The sequence below is a fragment of the Leptonychotes weddellii genome, chromosome 8 (genome assembly GCF_054177405.1).
Source record: "Leptonychotes weddellii isolate Sample4059 chromosome 8, ASM5417740v2, whole genome shotgun sequence".
NCBI classification, from domain to species: Eukaryota; Metazoa; Chordata; class Mammalia; order Carnivora; family Phocidae; genus Leptonychotes; species Leptonychotes weddellii.
In genome coordinates, this window is record NC_138376.1 from 27,502,349 (window position 1) to 27,510,975 (window position 8,627).

The following is an 8,627-nucleotide window of genomic DNA, read 5'->3' on the forward strand; positions in this document are numbered from 1 at the left end:
GCTCCAGGGAGGCCCTAGGCCCTTCCCCCATCCCGGCGCCCCAGCCCCCCCACCCCCAAGAGTTTACTCATTCCAAGCCCTCACTCCTCACCCGCGCAAAAATCTAAGTCCACATGCCTAGAACCAAAAATTAACTTTTCCCTGGACTCTGATCCTAAGGGAAGCTTTCAAACTTCACTCTGATTGGGACCGCAAGGGCTGGAGATTCTGCCTACCATTCATCTGTCCCGGAGTTAGCGTTTCTAGATAAGAAGGCTCAGGGAAAATGTGGCTTTGGACCAGGGGGAAGAGATACAAATGTAACATGTGATGTTTCAAGAGGACATGCTCATGTCTTCGGGAAAGATCACAGACTGTTCTAACCCAGAGACATTTCCTTACAACAGAAATTGTTTGGAGGCCAGAGGAAAAGATGCTTCATTTGAGGGGATAGGCGGAGAATGGGGGCGTGTGTGTCTGTGTCTGTGTCTGCGGAGGGAGGTTCTGGTAGCATTTTTGTTTAGAAATTTCTTGAGTCCAAATATCCTACTATAGTTCTTCACTACCTGTAAATTAGTGATTAGAAAACACGCCCCCAGCTCAGTTCTTTAGTTGCCTTGCCCTGTCCTGAGCTGTCACCGACAGGGAAATGGAGGGCAGGAACAGCCTCTCTGACCTCAGCCTCAAAGGTTAGGAAGCACCCCCCACCCAAGCATCCCCTTTCATTAAGGATGATAAACTATCTTATCCGTCCTTCAGGGAGAGTGGGAAAGATACTTGAATCTGTACCAGGTCTGGGATAATCAGTTTTCTGAGTTTACCAGTCACTGTGTGAAACAGGATTTCCTGTGTCAGAGAATGCTCCCCAATCCTGATACCACGGAGTATATTTAATAGATTATAAACCATATTGTCTTTGCAACTCAGGAGAGCTAACATGCTCAATGCACTAGCACTGGACTGAAAATATGCTAAAATCCTGGCACATGTCAGTGCGCTGGGTCATGAATTCAGTAGATCTAATGATTACCCAAGAAGTCTCATGGAATTCCAAGAAGAATTCAAGAGCCCAGACCTGGGAGATACAGTCATGATGATAAGAAATAACAGACTGTGGCAGGACAGCACCCCTGTGGTGCTGAGGAGAAATGTGTACTGCAGCTCAGCTCCAGGACTGGCCCACGTTTGCAACCCCCATGGAAGGTAGCCTGCTCCCCATACCCAGCTGGTAAGAGGCTCCTTCATGGGCTCAGCCTCCTTAGCCAACAGCAGCACAAAGGGATGCACTGGGATGCTTGCAACTCTGAGCAAGTACTATTCTCTCGGAGCCTCGGTTTCCTTCTCTGTAAAATACGAATCCTTCCTAATCCACGTGTGATCCCCAGATCCGCAGCGAGGCTTTACCTGGGCGCTAGCTAGAAACGCAGAATTCCAGGCCCTACCCCAACCGACAGCATTTGAACAGGATCCCCAGGTGATGCCTGTGCACCTTACAATCTGAGATGCTCTGGCCTAGCCTCGGGATCTTGACGGTCCTCTTTCCAGGTCTGAAATTGTCTGATCTCACTAAGTGGTTTCCAGGGCAGTTTTTCTTCGCTGATAAATGGTTTTTCTTCTTTCCTAAGCCTCCACTGTTGGCACTGACTGTCTCCCCTGCCAAGGAACTCCAGTTTCAGTAGGCATCGGATTTGCATGAGGAGCTTGTTTAAAATGCAGATTCCTGAGCCCCATCAAGAGACACTGACTAGGATTCGGTGGGGCCCGAAAATCTGCATTTCAACCAGTTCCCGCCAGGTGGTTCTACAGGTTATGGTTCCCGGATTACACTCCTTTCTTTGACTTTTTATTATGGAATATTTCAAACATAAGAAATAGACAAAATAGTAATAATGAGCAATCATGTTTCAAAACCCAGCTTCCACAATGATCAACTCAAGATCAATTTTGTTTCGCTCAGATTATATTTTTGAAAAATGATTGCATCTAGACCTTCCCAGTCTTCTGAGTTCCCCTCGCCTAACTGCCTGTAATCCTTTATGTTTTTTTTTTTTTTAAAGATTTTATTTATTTATTTGAGACAGAGAGAATGAGAGACAGAGAGCATGAGAGGGAGGAGGGTCAGAGGGAGAAGCAGACTCCCTGTCGAGCAGGGAGCCCGATGCGGGACTCGATCCCGGGACTCCAGGATCATGACCTGAGCCGAAGGCAGTCGCTTAACCAACTGAGCCACCCAGGCGCCCCCCTTTATGTTTTTTTTTAAGTAATCTCTCTGCCCAACAGGGACTCAAACTCACGACCCCCGAGATCGAGAGTCACGTGCTCTGCAGGCTGAGCCAGCCAGGTGCCCCTGCCTGGAGTCTTTTAAAGCTCAGCTTGTTCACCTTGAGAACAAGAGTTGTGTCATATTGTCTTGGAGTCCCTAGCACCCAACACTGTGCCTGGCACATGTAGGCACTCAGAGAATGTATGCAATAGTACATTAAAAAGAAATTTACGGTAAAATAATTATCGTCTACCTGGATGGTTTAAGATGGAGGTAAACGGGATTACCTGATCCCCCATTTTTTCAATTATTTGCCTGTGATGCCTTTTTCAGTTCTAGAAATTAAGGCCTCAAAATGCATCTTACCAAAGTGAAAGAACTGGCAGGAAGTTTCCAGAGGTCCTTGTTGACGTCCCTTTCCTTCTGGTTTCAACATTCCGTAAACGATTTTGTGTTTGTGTGTGTGCGGTAAGAGAAAAGGTAGGAAAATAGCTCTGGGGAACGAGGATATCATCTCATGGCCTGTTTTACTCTTTAACCTGGTAATAAATCTCTTTAAAGCTCCTGAGGTATTCAGAATATCCTGTCCGTGGCAAGGTCTTCCCACAGTCGTGAAAGGTATTCAAGTTTCCTGGGTGGGCAGCGTGATGAGATCCCAAAGGCACAGTCTTGCCCTTTCTGACCATTCGTAAACGATGAGGCTCAGTCAGCGAACTCTCAGATGGGTGTGCTAAATAATAGGAGGGAGAGTGAGGGAAGAGGCAGGACCAAACTGAGAAAAGCTCGCCAGTTCCAGAACTCAGCACAACAATCAAGGGATAAAGCAGTAATTAGGCCTGATTATCATGCAAGGCAGCCCCAGTTAAATTGGAATGTAGCCGGAGAGACGAAAGGCTGGATGGAGAGTTTGCTATGCAGGAGACACGCTTTGATGTCTGCAGGGAAGGTTGTGTTTCATTCAGCCCTCCAACCAACCAAAAAAATGTTGCAGGAGCAATATGAAACCTTCTAAAATGCAGCAGACGGGAAGCTGGAGTGGAGAGCAAGGGGCTGGGTCCAAATTCCCCTCATGAGTGAGTGTGTGTGTGTGTGTGTGTACTTATACACGCCTCTTTTCTCAGATTTACCGCTCCAGCCTCTTGGATATGTCAGAAGACAGGAAAAGAGAAAAGGAGCGCACGCTCCAACTATTAACTCGCCGTCCTGGGCTTGGCACACTCTTAGGACGAGGGAGAATGTGTTGAAGCTTGGGGCAGGCTTTTTACCAGCTGTGCGGAGAAAGCAGAGGAAACCGAGGTAAATGACTGTGTGTGTCCCGGAGAGGCCCTGAACTCTGCTGACTGATGCAGATGGAGTCTTCTGAGGCTGCCAGCTACCAGAGCTTTTGACCAACTGATGTAGGAAGAAGAAAATGAGCCAAGGGCGCCTGGGTGGCTCAGTTGGTTAAGCGACTGCCTTCGGCTCAGGTCATGATCCTGGAGTCCCAGGATCGAGTCCCGCATCGGGCTCCCTGCTCAGCAGGGAGTCTGCTTCTCCCTCTGACCCTCCCCCCTCTCATGTGCTCTCTCTCTCAAATAAATAAATAAAATCTTTAAAAAAAAAAAAAAAGAAAAGAAAAGAAAATGAGCCAAGAAAGTAGGTTAATCTCCCAGAGGAACACAAAATAGGTAGCAAGTACCATTTTTACACCTTTCCCTCTTTAATTGCTTCCAACCCAGAGCTGTGAAGCCCAAGGAATTCCTTTTGTGTCCTTACCTTACCTTGTAGGGGTATCCCCGATCTAATACGGTGTTTTTGTACCTGGGCTCATTGCTCAGCTAGGTGCACTCCCCAAAGCAACCCACAACTTCCATTTCCATGCAAGGGTTTTTCAGTGCAACTTGGTATTGGGAGAGATCAGCTTTTTATCAGCTTTTTACTAAGTCACTGACAGGAAAATAATAGTCAGGTTTGTAGTAAGATGTCATCGTGTTACTGTTTTACTCATTCACAGGGTGTTCACCGGAGGAAGTGGGATGTGTAATCTTGATTTTGCATGAAGACAGTCCGTGAAAATACAAAATACAGAGACTAAATGCAATTTCTTTTTCTCAGAGATTTCCAAAATAAGATCCTCTCACCGCTATGATATACCATCCAGACAGGCAGTTCAGTTATTTCTTTTCAAAAGGGATGAAGTAAGTTGCTGATCACGTTATCTTGAAGGAACCAAAAGAGCGTGGATTCCATATCTAACACATTGCTTCTTCGGTTTATCTCAGTTTTTGCGTCTGCTTTTGCAAGAGACAATCCACAGAATCAGCTGTTTTTGCTGTGATTTCTTTTGTACCCCAGTTTACTCTTAAGAACTGTATAAAATAATAATGACATGTATTTACCATCCAGAAAAGAACCACGGAATAACTACAGGTACAAACCTATTGCTTCTATCACTACTGACATTGCTACAATACTTTAGAAATTGTGTGAGTGAAGGATGACTCTTTGATGTAACAGGCTGTTCCTTTTTTCTGCCCCCCACCCCAACAGTGTCACTTGATTTAGGAGAAACTACTGCATCCCTTCTATAAAATTCCCTGAAATTACTCTTGTGGTGTGCAGCATAAATTTAGGATAAATAAATTGCACAAGATTGAAAATACCCTTTCAGCTATCTTATTTCGTATAATAAATGAAAATGAATTGTGGAGTTTTGTTTTTACTCAGCATAAAAAAAAAAGAGAGAGGGGACAGGGAGGAAGAAAGAGTCTCTTAGCAGCTGTGTGTTTTTTTAAAATAAGAAAATAGCATTCCCCAGAATTTCCAGTAAAACCCTTAAGATTTAGGCAGTTCATCCCTAAAGTATGTGTGGGATGCTGGGAGCTCCCTGGCTTTTCCAGGCAACCCCCCCCCCCAAAAAAACATCCCACAAAAAAACAAAAGCAGATGGGCTGCATCTGAACGAATCAAACTCCCCAGGGGCTGGAGCTCTCTGCTCTAAATGCTAATAGAGTGAGTAATCAGAAACCTACATTTGGTAAATTATTTATCTTATCTCTGGAACTCAGCACAGCATAGAAGACAGCAACTTCTGTAGAAAGATGTTGTTGGTCAAGAACTCCAGCTGGAATTTGTACTTTTACTAGAAAAGGGAAAAGTTCAGAGACCAGTGTGGCTCATGAAGCAATACTTTTTTTTTTTTTTTTTTAGATGACCAAATGCAAAGCCAAGGAAAACTGACATCACAGTTCTGTGGAACAGGTCTGGTTCATGTTTTGTCTAATGGGCCTTACGTTCCATCTGTATTAGGGTAATGGCAAAGCAAACCAATAGATATTAAGGATCCCTGAAGAGTGGGGAGTAAGTTCCCTTGCAAAGGGCAGCCAGCCAGAGTTACTGGCAGTAGCTCTGAAACTTAAGCTTCCTGCATCAGAATCACCTGGAGGGCTTTTTTTTTTTTTTTTAAGATTTTATTTATTTATTTGACAGAGACATAGCGAGAGAGGGAACACAAGCAGGGGGAGTGGGAGAGGGAGAAGCAGGCCTCCCGCGGAGCAGGGAGCCCGATGCAGGGCTCGATCCCCAGGACCCCAGGACCATGACCTGAGCCAAAGGCAGACGCCTAACGACTGAGCCACCCAGGCGCCCCTGTCACCTGGAGGGCTTTTAAAAACTCAGATTGCCATGCCTCACCCTCAGAATTTCAGATTCTGTAGGCTTGCTGGGGTGGGGCCTGATAATTTGCATTTATGCACTTTTGAACAAACCTCCAGGTGCTGCTGTTGCTGGCTCGGGTACCACACTTTGAGAAGCACTGGTGGGGGGGGGGGTGCGGGGGGTGTCTTTCTGCAGTAGCATTTAAGCATCCTTTCTCAAATGAAATATGTAGATTTGCAAGGTTAAGGGCTATGATTGGGATTTCGACAGTGGAATTAGCCCTAGTAATGAATCTTAGCCCTTTCACTTATCTTACAAAATATATTAACTAGATAAATCAATTCCATCTATGATGAACATTATACTGATAGCATATACACTTGCTTTGTGTCCTCCGTAGTCCCAAGCACCTTGGGGTTCAGTAGAACTGAGCAAATAAAAAAGTAGAGGCTTCATGTGAATAAATACGGTTGTATAATTCACATTCATACTTACAAACACCTTAAAAGTTTTGTTTTTTCTCTGTATAAGACTTCGATGGTTCATCCACATTGTGAACTCAATTCCAATGGATTGAATTGTGCAATCACAGGAACTCAAACAATTCCTTTGCTTTTGCTTCTTTCCTTCACAGAACAAATCTATTTGGAGCGCATATTGTAGGTATGGATAACAGACAACAAAAATATAACACAGGGTATCAAATCTAAGGGGAGATGAGACTAAATGATACAAACCACATGGGTTAAAGGAATTCCCCACCAAGTGTTGTAGCCAGGTAATGCTTTCACAGAAGGAGGCACTTGAGTTGGGTCTGTTCAAAATCCTTCTATGGCTTTCAGTCACCCCTCAGATAAAATTCATACTCGACAGAATGGCACACACAACTGTTTATGATCACCTATGGTTACCGGTTCAATTAGATTTCTCTCTACTCCTTTTACATCGCAGAGGCCATACTCAGCAGCAAATTTCAAGTCTATGACAGTGCAGGGCACCTGGCTGGCTCATTCAGAAGAGTGTGTGACTCTTGTTCTCATGGTTGTGAGTTTGAGCCCCATGTTGGGTGTAGAGATTACTTAAATAAATGAATAAATACAAATGTTTTTTAAGAAGTTACAAAAAAGTCTTTTTTTGTTCAAAATTTTTAAAAAGTTTGTGATATGTAAATTTCAGATCTAACTGCAATTGACAATTAATCCTCTACCAAGCACCCTCCCACTTTCTCATTTGGGGGCAGACTACAGAGCTCTTTGGAAGGAGTGTTTTAGGGGGCAACTGCAAATGACTGCCTCATGATCCTTTGAACTTCGCTTCAATGAGCAGTCTGTTGTGTACACAATGAGTTTCACCATCCTTACTTTGTGTGCTTTTTGTGACAGCACAGATCCAACTGAAAAGATAACCATTTTTCTTTAACCTCACAGCAATGCAAACTTTACCTCTATTTTAGGCTTCTAAATTTTGGACCCTACTCACAACGATACGGTGGGTTTTTTCCTCTAATGCAAATTCGTGACTCTGGGTGTTTACACGTGCTGTTCCTTCTTGCTGAAATTTGAATTTCCCTAACCTGTCCTTTGACTGTTGGATTCCTCTCTTCTATTTATGTTTCATAACCCACATCAGGTGCTACCTCCTCTCTGAAGCCTTCCTCGACCCTGGAGATAAGGTTTAGAGGGTGTCATAACTTTCTTTGCAGACTATGTCCTAACTCTAGTCACTGTAGAATAAGTGTTTGACTGCGTGAGAGGCGCTTTTTAAATGTTTGTGAAGAAACGAGCCAAAATAGAGAGAGGCAGTGTATAAGCAAAGAGGGATGGGAAAATGCAAGTCTCACTCTGGGGACAGCAAGTTCCATCCTGCCCTTACCCTCTCCTCACATCATCAACGGAAAAGAAAGACATGCAATTATGGGCAGACCTCAGAATAGTTGGGTCTTAGTTTCCTCATCTGTAAAACTGGGCTAATGACAGTACCTGCCTGACAGAGTGGTTGGGTTGGGAGTGGGGCAAGTGTTTGTAAGGCACTTAGCACTGTTCTTGGCACATAAAAAGAGCTCAGTAAATGTTAGCCATTATTTGCTCTATTAGACGAATTCCATACTTTCATGGGGAGTCAAATGGCTTACTAAGGTGATGTTTCATAGGTACCTGAGTAAGTAACTGGGATCAAACCTATTACCCAAATTTAGACCCAAGATATAGGTGGTACTTTGGGGCTTTTCTGCGTTACTGATGAGTCTGAGAGTGAACAGTTCAACAGTGAGATCTCCTGGGACTGAGACTACCCCAAAGATGCAGGTGGGGGAAGGAAGGGGTAGTGCATGATCTGTCTCCATACCAAAATGGCTTCATGGAGAGAAATAGTTTTGTTTTGAGTTCTCCAGGGAACATGGTGAAGACCAAATGAAGGGAAGTTCTAGAGAAACAGATTTTAACTTAACATTTAAAAGCTTCCCAACAAGTATAGCTGTATGGCACAGACTGCCTTGTAAGGTAGTAAACTCCTTTTAGCAGAGGTAATCAGGGTCTGGATAATCAAAAAGGATGTTCTAGGATCCTCAACTTTAAGATTCTTGATTCAGAAATATGAAAGGCTGTTAAGTTTCTGTTCTAACCATGAACTTGGGAGTTCAAAGACTTGGCTTCAAATCTCATTTCCCATTTGACTGTGGGATAGTTGCTTAACCTACCTTTGCCTCAGTTTCTTTATCTGAAATGGGGGTAACAACGCCTATTTTCCTCAG

At 44.0% G+C, this 8,627-nt stretch overlaps 1 long non-coding RNA gene across 5 annotated transcripts in view; it reads left to right on the plus strand.

Annotated features, from left to right (window-relative positions):
* The window catches only part of LOC115941185 (uncharacterized), a 7,555-nt gene extending 2,670 nt beyond the window's left edge, over nucleotides 1-4,885 (plus strand). For 2 of the 5 annotated variants that reach the window (XR_014147643.1, XR_014147642.1), the window contains 2 exons: nucleotides 2,804-2,860; nucleotides 3,364-4,885. This is a non-coding gene — a long non-coding RNA (uncharacterized LOC115941185). Of the gene's footprint in view, nucleotides 1-82; nucleotides 2,861-3,363 lie in introns of those variants that run through there. The other 3 variants (XR_014147644.1, XR_014147641.1, XR_014147645.1) reach the window with 3 other exon arrangements.
* Nucleotides 4,886-8,627: the final 3,742 nt, after the last annotated feature.